Below are 13,168 nucleotides of genomic sequence, written 5' to 3'. Positions count from 1 at the left end.
TGTGCACAAATGGACCAATTAATTACGAAAAATGATCGGCTATTGGTACAGAACAAATTTATTAATGGTGTTTTCACTATGATGACTATTGGGGGGTCAACATGACAATAAGGTGACGGTTATTGGAACTATGTTATCTATCGATGCTCTTCCCCTACTCTTTTAGCTAATAAATCCCCGTCCATAGATTCCCCTCTCTCTCTTACTTTTCTTATCATTTTTTTTCATACCTGCACTCCTATAAGTTAATGTTGAATTCGAATTGTTGTCATCACTTCTTGGCTTCCTAAAATTAAGGTAAGGTGTGATGTTAATTTCTTGGAGTTAGAGATAGACCTCGTTCGTCTGCAATGAAAACAGATAAATTAAGTAAAACAGAGGAAAAAGCGTGCATAATCCACAGCGACGATCTCGATAAAAGTTTGATGGAACATTTGCCATCGATGTCAGTCACTTCAAACTCATTAAGTACGTCCTTCATCTATGGACCACCTCTGAATTCGCAACGCCTCTCTTTACTTTCTTTTCTGGGCGGCTTCCTTTTCTTTTAGTACAAAGCTTTACTCGACCGACTTCCTCCATCCAACATTTTATATAGATGGAATTATATTGAAAAATGCAGAGTATTGAGAGCTCAATGGCGGACGTTTAACTGGAAGTTTACTACTGTACGATGGTTACCTGAGCATCCTTTTTAATGTTTCTACTCTCCATACTGGTAGATATCATCTAATCTATGCTGTGCCACAATTGCAGGTAAGCGCACTTCTACTGCTGTGTATTTTCTTTAGCAGATTCATTTTCATATGTGTACGGAGGCAAAATGTCATGTGATAGATTGTTAGTAAAACGGGTTCCATAATCATGTGAGGATTGCCATCGAAAAAATAAAATTAGAATTAGATGTCATGGTTTGTTTTAAGACAACTTTCTTTCTCATGATTTCTCGCCGATAGTATTACAGACAGTTTGCCCTGAATTAATGTTTTAACCTTCTTAACTTCACAAAGGGACTTATTTCCAACAGTATGCAACACAAGATTATATTGAACGATGGAGGAGTATGATGGGATGGTCGCTGGCTCCCCCATCAGCTGATAGGCTTACGTGCTTTCAAATTGGTTTTTGATTCAGTATATTAAGGAAAATTTGTTTTGAATTTTATGGGAATAGCTGTTTTTCGAACAAAATAGCATTTGATCAAAAATATAAAATTCATCTAATATAATTGTTTTTCAGTTGATTTTTTTTGCTGTAAAACAGCATTGAAAAGATAGATTAAGAGGATCAAATCAGTAGAAATCGCATAAAAATCTATTTTGATTTACAGATTTTGCATTTTTGATCAAGTGCTGTTTTGTATGAAAAATAAACAGCTCCAATTTTATTTATCAAAATTTAACTTCTAATAATTGAAGTGAATGATTTCTATTTTAGTATGCTCAATAACTTCAATATTATATTCAAGATTGTTTCAATTTTTGAAACTAGAATTATTACAGTACCATATTTCAATTCAAGTTTGAATAACTTCAATTGTAACTGTATGCTCTTTAATTCTGAATAAAAATCATACAAACCCTCTAACTTCTGTTGTGCTTTTCCATTGTGTTCAAACTTGTATGTGTTGAGTACTTCACCATCAATCAAGGCTCTTATCAGATCAATTTCTTAAAATTTTCATGTTTCTAGATTTACTTTTTACATTTTATTGTGGTTCATTTGGTTGTGTCTATATCACAAATATCAAATTACAAATAATTGAAGATGAGAATATTTTCAAGTTGCCTGGATCATTCTAATTAGGTCTTCTCCCCATTCCTTAATTAGTATTATACAACAATTGAAGTAATTGAATTAAATTTGTTATCAATGGAAATGGATTGGTTCATTATCACTTTAAAAGATTTCTTTTTCTTTGTTATTAGACAAATATACAAAACCTCTTGATATGCTCATCTCTTTGATATCTCCATTGATATATGGAAGAAGCTCTTCCTTTTGATATACATGTTAAAGCATATAATATTAGAGTGGTTTGTGGCACGGCCAATTCATAAAGAATATTTACCCTATCTACAACACTTATTTATTAGCAATTGAATAAAATCTGATAAAGAGGGATGAAAAATAAAAACAATTGCATGTTTATTTTTCCTCAGTGATTTATAGGGTTTAAGCTTGCTAAGCATTAGATATAGTAGTTCAATTGGTGGCATCTTTATTTATAAATGTGAATCATACCCATTGTATATACTGACTATAATAATATTTCTAATATTTTTTTTTATGGAAACAGAGATTATATAGATTTTGGTATCTTAGCTTAGCTTTTACATTATAGATTGTAATAATATATATCTAAATTGAAAATCATCATTCTGTTAAACAATCATGAAAGAAAAATATTAGAAACCCAAAGCTCTAGAAAGCCTAAATTCTCGATGAGAAAAAAAATGAAAGAAGTGGGATTTGAGAGCAACTTATAATGACGTGGTGGGTGAATTCTTAGAAAAAGGACGCAAATAAAAATGAGAAGATTTCATTTCGTAGGTTGTAGTGAAGGTGTTGCAGGCATGGATGGTAATAGACAATGTTAAACGCTACCTTGAACAAACATAAGCAACTTTGAACAATGACAGAAACGGTCATGAACAATCTTAAGGGTGTCGCAAACAGTCATGAACAGTGTCGTGAGCAAGAGTGGTTTGGAAACCTGCGAGCATTTTAAGGGCTGCAAACTTTAGGAATGTTTTCCCTTGCAGAGCAAGGTTTATATACGAAATTAGAGGTGGAAAAGTTTCAACCAAGGCAAGGGTACAGGGAAAACAAGTATACTGACAAAGATGCAGTTTAATATAGGAATATTTTAAAATGGAGCAGAATTAGAGCAGGGGAAGGAAAAAATGAAATTTGTGTAAATAAGGAAAAATATTATTATTTATATTTTGATATTGATGTCAATGTTAAAAAAAAAATTAGAAAACAGAAATGAAAGTGAAAGGTAGAATTAAAAATTTGTATTTATGAGAAGTAGTGTTCATTAAATTTGTTTTCAAACAATAAGATATTTATATAATTTTACAATATATTTTCAAAAGTGTTTTTTACCATCACCCCTTCTAGATGTGGATATATTTAGTTGCAAGCACTGCGTTTAAGTTTTGAAGTTTAACATTAGACTATAGATCATACTAGGGAGATCATATGTTTGAGATCCTAGACATGATCTAGATCTAGTTCTAGATCCTTAAGCAACTTGAGATACATTCATCACAAACTTAAAATCCATAGTCTAATTTGAAATTTGAATTCTTGATTTTCTATTAGAACTTCTCAACAATTAAACTCAATTCTTATATATTAATTAATTTCTCGTACTAGTTCACTTCTTTGAATTATATTAGAGTGGGTATCATGACATTTCCTTATGATCATGAGCAAAAAAATTAAAAAGAGCCCATATAAAATTAAAAACTAACTTGCTAATGCCCTAGCTAAGAACTAGTTTACAGTCATAGGTGATTAATTACATCAATTAATTTCATATCACTATTCTTCTTTGACTTAACATAGTGTGGGTGTCATGTCATTTCCATTTTCTAATGATAGTGAGTAAATGCATTATGTAGGTGTGGATATAACATGAAAAACTAAAAATGCAAAGAGTAAATGTATTATGTAGGTGTGGATATAACATGAAAAACTAAAAATGCAAATAGTCCAGTTAATAAGAATTAGTTCACGTCATCTTTAAGAAGGTGGAAAACACTAAAGATCATTAAAAGCAAAATGACATTATATCATGGAATATATGACATATAAATCAATTATACGAAACTCTAAAAAAACAAAATCTTTGACAACTTTATCTATATTATGAAATATATGACATATGAATCAATTATACTAACACTCTAAAAACAAAATCTTTACAACTTTGTCTAAAAAGAATACATAACAAAAATAACAATTTTTTATCAAAATTCATACTAGAAAATTGACAGTTAATTTAAAGATGAACATAATCTGCTGGGTGTTACCGAACAGCTCAACTCTCAAATCCCAGATTACCTGATTTCATAAGCTTCAATAAAAGCTTTGAGTTATTCAAAGAAAATTACAAAATTAAAAGTTTGCTACAACATTTGTCATCATTGTGAGTCATTTCAGAAGTCTTGAAGACGTCTTTGATAAGAAAGAAAGAAATGAATTTTAAGTCCACGAGACCAAAAATAGCCTATAAACCACCACTGCATTCGCTTGGCGCTGCTTTTTTTTCCCGCACAATAAAGCTCAATTTGATAGACATACTTCCCAACCAATATTCGCTAATTTACCGGCTCTTTACGGTGGGCCCGCCTTACGAAACACCAAGCTCTTCCCATTTTATATATAGAGAATTATATTAGAAAATGCAGAGTATTGAGAGCTCAATGGTGGACGTTTATCTCGAAATTTTGTACTCAATGATGGCTGTCTGAGCACCTTTTTAAACTTTTTTTATTCTTAATTCTAGCAGATATCATTTATGCTGTGCGACAATTGCAGGTAAGCTCACGCCCACTGCTATGTGTTTTCTTTGGCAGATTCATTTTGATATACATTCGTGGGCAAAATGTCATGATAAATTGTCTGTAAAATGGGTTCCATAATCATTTATGGATTCTGGCAAAATAAACAAAAATTAAAGTTAGATGACAGTGTTTGTTTTAAGATATCTTTCTCATGATTCCTCGCCCATGGGATTACAGCTAGCTTCCCCTAATATGTAGAAGATATAATTATTGTTTTAGCATTCGGACTCCACAAAAGGGCTTCTTTCCAATAGTAGGCACAGTTACGTTATATTTTAGCTTCTGGCAGTAGAAAAGCACTATTTGCTTTTGATGCTGGATTATATTGAACAATAGAAAAGTATGGTGGGATAGTCTCTGGCTCCCCCATTTTGTTTACTTTCAAATTGATTTTTAGTTTGAGAAGGTAAGTGACTGCCTGCATAGCCCTCTTGAAACAGTTCTGGTTTGCAAAAGGACTGGTGGTAAAAATAGGGGTGCTTAATTCTGCTAGTATATCCTCTCACCTGCTATTCTATCTCTGTGTTACCATTGCCAAGCAACTCCAATGCCATTTGTAAATTTTGAGTCACACTCACGATTCTGCTTTTGATTCCTTTTCAATTTTTAGCACCTTTTGTGTAGAGTTCAAGAGTCTAAAGGCGTTAAACAAGCAATCAATCATGTGATGTCACATCAGTTGTACAAGTATAGGGGCCTCTTTTGCACGTCTATTGATCTCACATTTTTGGGGGCTGTTTTGGACACCTTGGCAAAAAGCATGCTGATGTGGCAACATACTTGATGATGTAGTACTGAAATCTTAGTTATAAGCAGGGAACTTGTCAAGTAAGTTGCTGTAAAAAAATTGGGAGTGGTGTGATGTTAAAACTTTCTAATATGAAATGAAATAATTTTAATTAATTTTTAGTAATTAGGGCAAGAGGCATTTTACATCACACCAGAGTGGAAGTGAGAGTTCATTTATATAAAATCTAAAAGTAGAGGACATTTAAACTAAAATCTGTTTTTAGTTGATGGGTTCTTGATCTAGTGGTGAAATTAAATGGTTCCACTAAAGATCAAGTCTTGCTGGATGCAAAGCCTTGACATCATAAAGAATAAGCCTTCAACTTACCGAATAAATTCTCCTTAGAGACTTCACCCTAAAAGCTAGTGCTTAAGTAGCTAAAAGTTATTCCTGAATGATATAAAATTCTTAATCAGTAATGCCCACACATGAACAACATGAAATTAATAGAATTAAAATAACTTGATTTAAATTTTGAGAACCAACTTGAAAAAAAAGTCAGAATCATATCAAAGAAATCATAAATATATTTGATGAAAGTGAAACACATGAATTGATTTTGATGCTTGTTTTTTATTTTCTTTTTCTTTGTATGATAAGCAGTTTTTTTGTAAGCTTAAGTGATCTCAATGATTGATATTTCTAATATCTATACAATAGGTAATTACTATAAAATATTTAGAATATGGTAACTTTTTATTTTATTTTGTTATTTTGAGTTTTTTATTTATAAATAATAATCTTGATTTTATATAGAAATAGAAGATTAGATTTAAGAAATTATAAGTATTTTTTAAATTTTATTTAATTATTTAATTATTTAATTTATTATTATATTTATGAAAATTAAATTAACATATTTTTTCATATAAAAGACTTCAAGATAATATTTTGGGAGACATCTATTTTATTTCACTTATATATGTTAAATTGATTAAAACATAGATGTTTCTAAACATCTTTTAGATAAGACTTATATAGAGCATATTAAAAGATGAAGTTGTAGTAATTGTTTATTCTATAACAAAATGAATTATCATTGAAGATTAGAAGACGTCATTGAAATTATGTATTGAACATAGAGATCCTTTCTGTCAAACTGATAAAACATCTTTCTAAATTTCTCTCACGACTTAGTATGATGGGTTTAATGAGGTAAGAGCTATTTCCCTCATGACTTAATATGATGGGTTTAATGAGGTAAGAGCTATTGAATCAATTGATATTAATATGATGGGTTTAACTTATAAATTTTGTGATTCAAATCAAACATTTCTAAAATCTTATAATTCTTCTCAATTAAAAGTATTCAATTTTTATAAATTTTATAATTCTTTTAAATTAAAAATATTAAATATTAACTTATTTTGAATGTCAAATTTTGTATTATTAAAAGAAATCTTTAATAATAATTTGTCACATTAATTTTGGAAAAAAATTGAAAACAAATAAAAAAGATGGAAAAAAAATTGTATAGGGACATGGAATAATAATATATAAAATTTATCTTTAACCATGATATTTAAATTTTTTGAAAAGGAAAATAACTGGCAACCTATCCACTTTCTTATCCATGTCATTTTAATGGGTTGATAATTTAAAAATCTAAATTTAAAAACTTCTTCTTCTTATTATTATTATTTATTAAATAAAAAAATATTTTTAAATCTAGATTAAAAAAAACAAATCTAAATTAAAAAGCAACTTCCTATTATTATTTATTAAATGTAAAAACTTATATTTTTAAATTTAGATTAAAAAGAAATTATTAATTTAAAAAATTATGTTTTTAAATCTAAATTTATATTTTTTTCATGCAAATCATTTCATATTCACTAAATTTTTAAAAATATATTTTTAAAATTAAATTAAAAAGAAACTTGTACGTGAAAAAGCAATCAGTTATTAAAAAAAATAATTTCAACTAATCACATATTAAGATTTTTTTTCGAAATTTAGATGCATTTTTTTTTAATAAAAATTTATTAAAAAATTAGTTCAATCTATAAGTCATATGAGTTTTTTGATAATATTGAAAATTGTAACTTTTGAAAGAAGTGCATAACTAAAATATTATACAATAACTGTATTATATATTAATATTATAATATATTGATTATTACTACATATATTATATTAATTATGCAATAATTGTATTATATATTAATATAATAATAATATTATTATTGCATATATTATATTAATTTATTATATTATGTAGTATATAATATATCATTTTATTATAACATTATATATTGAGTTTAATTATATATTAAACATATTTAAGTATTATATTAATGTTTTTTTTGTTTTTTTTGGTTTGATGAGGCACCTTTTAAGGCGTTGAACAAATACATTAGATTTGTTAGCCAATTAATACTATTGTTGATATTTAGAATTAGAGAAAAGTTCTATGAGATTAGTATAAAAAAGTAAATAATTTTTTAGGATTAGTAAATTGAAAAAAAAAAATTCAAAGAGAAACAATAAGATTTCCATTTGTATTAAATTTTTTATTAACCCATTAAAAATACAATTTTTTTGAAGATTTCTATGACATTTTTAAAATAATAATATGTTTTTGTTTTTGTCTAAATGATCATAATTTATATCAATTTTATATTATATGGAACTATAAAATATCAATACTATCAATCTTTACTTTTATTACATCTATTTCAAAACTTTATTCTATTATTCTCTTCTTGAAATCTCTAAGTGATCATAATTTATAATAATTTTATATCATAATAATAATTATAAAATATTAACACCATTAATTTTTGGGTTCTCTCATATCTATTTCAATAAATTTTTATATTTTAAATCTTTCAATGTTTACATTCTTTTAAGTACATATTTACTGTATGAGTTTTTATATATACAACTTGATACATATTATCATAGAATCAATATACTTTTTTTCCCCTTTATCTAACATCCATGGGTGGATGCTGAAAGTACCCAATTCATAATTGGAAAGTCATAAGATAGCCCCTTCAAAAGTGAGCTATGACTATAAATCATTATTTTAAAATTAGATAGGTTTGAGTGATACTATTGAGTGATTGACATTGATAACATAACCTTCACTATTACAACATTTGAGGGGTTATTCCACGTTCTCATAAATATTGGTATTGTAGTGGTGGGGACACGACGAATATTGATCGATTAATGTCAAAAAATTATTTCTCTTGATAAAGATTCTAATTTTTTTGTATTGAGGTCTAGTCTCCCCCCAACCTGTGTGATAGTGGAGGGTGTGTCACGCCAATGTCACCGATCACGTGGAAAATTTTACTCGATGCACATTGCAATTTATGGGGGGGGCTACTCGAATCCTATAGATAAATTCATATCTCATGTAGTTGATCACGAGCCACATGTAAGTGACCTAATAAGTGAATTTGGTTAATTGTATACTTCTATAACTCTTTTCTCCTCAATTATTGAAGTCTCATAAAGATTGATAGTATTTATAAATAGCTTGGAGAAGCTACTAGATTGTGAGGGTCAAGTTCTCTTTAGTCAATGTTTTAATATGTTAGCTTTATGGCCTTAGGTCTGAATATTGAAGACATCACTCTCAAACATGTTAGTGTCCTAGATGTAGATGGGTCTTGATTCTAATGCAAATATTTTTGCTTCAAGTTTTGAATCGAAGTGTTCCTAGAATGAGTGCTTATTTTTTCTTAATTTTTATATAAGATTAGTTTGACAAATAAATATATTTGAATACCAAGACATATAGTGAATAATCCCACAAGTGTGTTCTTTGTTGTCTCCTAATAAAACTAGTTAGAAAGGGTGAAAGCGGACAATTTGAAATTTTGATTTTGGGGTCAATTGTGTAGGGTGTGGGATTAAACTCACATGTTGGACATTGAACTCACACACTGTAAAAATGTCCCAAGATAGGAAGATAAAAATCTTAATGTAGCGAATGAATGTATGGATAATGATGCGAAGATAGGCGCAATAAATGGGTTAATAATGGTGAGTGTGTGGAAACATATGCAAATAGGGTAAGGATAATGTAAAGGAAGAATTTTGTTTTATGAACTTTTCTAGAGATCTTCTCTACTACAATGCACTCATGTTCAACAAAAATTTTAAAAAGAAAAGGTAAAAGAAAAGTATGATCATAAATTATAATCTTTTGAATGGCATTATAGAGCTATTTCCTTAATCTATACTAGATAACACTATTTATTATAAAAGGTTGCTGATTGTAAGTTACTTTTTTATAGTTCGACTATAATTAGGTTTCTACCATATCAGGGTTTAAGATTTTTATAGATTCCAAAGTAAAGAAGATGATATATGCTCTTCTTTCATACATTGTAAAATCTTTGAGAACCAACAAAAACCTATCTTCACGCATGTAAGAAGGCCTTGTAAGTTTTATATTTGAATGTAGCAGTGTGAAGTTTTAGCCATTTGACCTACAATATCCATTGTTGTTTGTCTACCATAGGTAGTTGCACAACCTTTGAGACAAAATGGCTTTGATACAAATAAATTGCTTCACACTATTATCTTAAAATATCAAGTTTTGTAGAACCTTTTACATGCATGAAGATAAGTTTTTGTTCGTAAGAATGCACAACACACAAGGGAAGAAGATAAACTCTCTTATTTACTTTTAGACTCAATATTTAGCTCTAAATTTTTTGATGTCAAATGACTTCAAAGTGAGCCTATTTATAGCATTAAACTATTCTAGAGATCCAAGAACACTAGTCTAAAGTAATAACTATGTAGATTGATAAAGTGAAAATGGAGGATTATAAAAAATAGAAGCTGACAATGCCTGTCCCAAGAACCTTTTACAAAGCTACATTATCATTATGAGATGTTATAGCTATCAAAAGAGGATGGGGTTTCTTGTTGCGGGGTCCACCATATGTCTTTTGCTTCATTCTACAAATCATTTCTAGTAATTGCATGAAAAAGTTCTCTAATATGGAAGTGATGCATATCTTATGCAGTGTCAAGATCATTTCTTTAGAGATCTAAATGGAAATAAGACACTCAATTGAGTTTTCTTTTGATAATTGTACCTACTAAATTAGTTGTTCTGAAAATTATTCTTCAAGATTGATTATTGGAGGGTGAACATTTTTAACAAATTTATATAGTTAAACCCTATGGTCACAAGCTAATCTATTTTTGAAGTCCAATTCAAATGTCTAATAAGATCTATATGCTATAGACATTGTTAAGCTATTTGCATATCACATTATAATTTCTCCTTAGTTTTCAATATTTATAGTAGATATTTTTCTTGATGAATGTTTTCTATTTAACTTTGCATTAATATAAAGACAATAGTATAGTACTCACAAAAAAAGAGAGGTGGTAAAAAGGCACACCCATGAGTCCACACATAAGGACCAAGTCTTGATAACATATAAAATAACAATGGGCCTAGCCCAAAAGAAACCTAATTCGCTAAATTAACACTTGGAGGACGATCGTTGTCATTTGGTTTTCCCCACACATCTCCAGGGTTGCAATGATCAATAGGCTCCCAACTAGTGAGAGCATGTTGTCTTTTGCACTTTCCTCCGATAGTAGTTGAGTGCGGATTAGATATATGGAAAGTGGTATATGGGGAAATTTGTTGGTGTCAGGCTAGTTAGTGTCCCACCTCAAGAATAGCGGAAATGAAGGCAAAGACCATCCTCCACGAGCAATAGAGTCCTTGAGGTTCTGAGGAGCTGGATAGAAAGAACGAGATCCAAGGTTGCGAAGATTGTCTCATTTGAAGGAGTAGTTGTGCCCATGCTGATGCCCACGAGAAGTGGAGTCAGAAGGAACTTAGGCAATAGTGCAAGGAGCGTTCCCCTAGTGGTCTAAAAGCTCTTATAAATGAGTAACCTCAAGTGCAACTTAACTTGCACTTGAATTTGCATAAGCACATTAAAACAAATCATGGGTTTATATACAAAGAGAAACATTCCTCAGTAGAATTGCTCTTGAATGAAGCTGCATTTTTTCTTTCCAAATTCTCAACATTATCTTCATCTTGAAAGTGTGCCATTTTTGAGAGAACTTGTGAGGAAGGCAACACTAGTCCTCAATTAAAACCATGTGCAATGAGAATGGATTAGGTCTGAAAGGATTGAAGTCATGTATCCAGTTCTAGACTTGTTGGGTTCGTGGACAAAACTGCAAGAGGTGTTTCAATTAATTCAATTTGGCCACAAAAAGTGCAATTGGGATTAGGAATGACCATATGGGTCAGTTGGGACCCTATGGGGAGACCTTGGTAAAGAAGACACCAAGAAAAATGAACTAGATAAGGTTCAAGAATAGCTTCCCAACTCCATTGAATTCTTTTTTTTCATAGCCCTTGGGAGGACTGTAATTGCTAGCAGGAATTGAGCTGGTCCACCATCTAAAGATGGGGTGATATCCAAAAATAACCTTCAGCTGGCTTGTAACTTTGAAAAGGAATGTGTGTATACCACTTCTAGTATTTCTACCATGGTTTGATGCAACACACTCATAGTTTCTGTAAGGCTGAAGGGGGAATAGGATCAAGAGTCAATTGGTGGACCTCTCGATCTTGCCTAAAAAGTCGGAATTTCACCTTAAAGTTTGGCCAAGGAAGGATATTCTTGGTTGCAAGATTAATAAAATCTAGAAAATTCTTGATGCCTTTTTTAAAGACACAAGGCATTGGTCCAAGGCGAGAGAGCAAAAGTCCTCCATTAAGTGTTGAATAAGTGGGACCACCAAGTGGAGTATTGATTCATAGACAATCTATTGCAAAAATCGTCTCCATTCAAAAGAATGTAGGGCTTGAGATCCTCTTAGGCTTTCCAAATGATTTTGATAACGAAAGTGCCTTGGATTTGGATAGGTTCTTTCATAGTGAGTAAAGTATCAGGGCTAAGGCCTTTCTAGGATGGTTGTCCATTAGGAAAGATAGAGTAGATACAAGGGCTAACCAAGATTTTTTAGGCTTCGCGGCCAATAAGCACCTTGGTTATCCACTTAGTTCCTTAAGCTAGGCCTTGTTGATTGATATAAATTGAGCCAAGACCACTAGACTCACATGGTAAATAGAAAAATTCCTAAGCCGCACAGTGAAAACCATGATGAACTTATCTAGAAGCCTAGAGAAAATCTTTTAGGAGTTTTTCCACCTTTAAATAGGAGACCTTAGAAGGAACCTATTGTCTCAATTTTTGAATTTTCAAAAATAGACAACCCCTACCAATTTTTACTCAAAATTTGTAGTTTTCTTCTCCAAGGCATGTTTAATGAGGTTTAAAACTCGTATTTGTTAATGTCAAATCATTGGTAGGTGTATTTGTCGTCATTGTCCAAGTTTTGGTTGGCTTTTGTTTTCATTTTCCTTGCTTTTTGTTCAATTTCGGGTTTTGAGTTCTTCATTGCAAGTAGGAACTTTTTGTTGTCATTGCAAGTAGGAACTTTTTGTTGTCATTGCAAGTAGGAACTTTTTGCAGCTATTGCAAGTAGGAACTTATTGCTGTCATTGCAAGTAGGAACTTATTCCTGTCATTGCAAGTAGGAACTTTTTGCTGTCATTGCAAGTAGGAATTTTACTTGTAATTGGGTTCTAGAAACTCGATTATAAGTCAACACATTGTTATAAAGTTTGTTCTACTTGTAATAGGGTTTCTAGGACCTGATTACAAGTATGTTTTCAAAATTCATAATGAAACACATATTGCACTTTCAAACGGGGTTTCAAGACTTGATTGCAAGCCACCATTGTATGAGCTTATTGATGTCCTAACTTGCAATCGGGGTTTCAAAACCC

At 30.4% G+C, this 13,168-nt stretch overlaps 1 protein-coding gene across 3 annotated transcripts in view; it reads left to right on the top strand.

Annotated features, from left to right (window-relative positions):
- The first annotated feature begins 539 nt into the window (after positions 1-539).
- The window catches only part of LOC131029170 (uncharacterized), a 262,261-nt gene continuing 249,632 nt past the window's right edge, over positions 540-13,168 (top strand). For all 3 annotated transcript variants that reach the window (XM_059218132.1, XM_059218133.1, XM_059218131.1), the window contains exon 1: positions 540-756. The gene's annotated coding sequence lies outside the window, so the exon portion shown is untranslated. The remainder of the gene's footprint in view (positions 757-13,168) is intronic.

The sequence above is a fragment of the Cryptomeria japonica genome, chromosome 3 (assembly GCF_030272615.1).
Source record: "Cryptomeria japonica chromosome 3, Sugi_1.0, whole genome shotgun sequence".
NCBI lineage: Eukaryota > Viridiplantae > Streptophyta > Pinopsida > Cupressales > Cupressaceae > Cryptomeria > Cryptomeria japonica.
The sequence above is the reverse complement of the archived record's forward strand: the minus strand, read 5'-3'. Positions and strand labels throughout refer to the sequence as shown.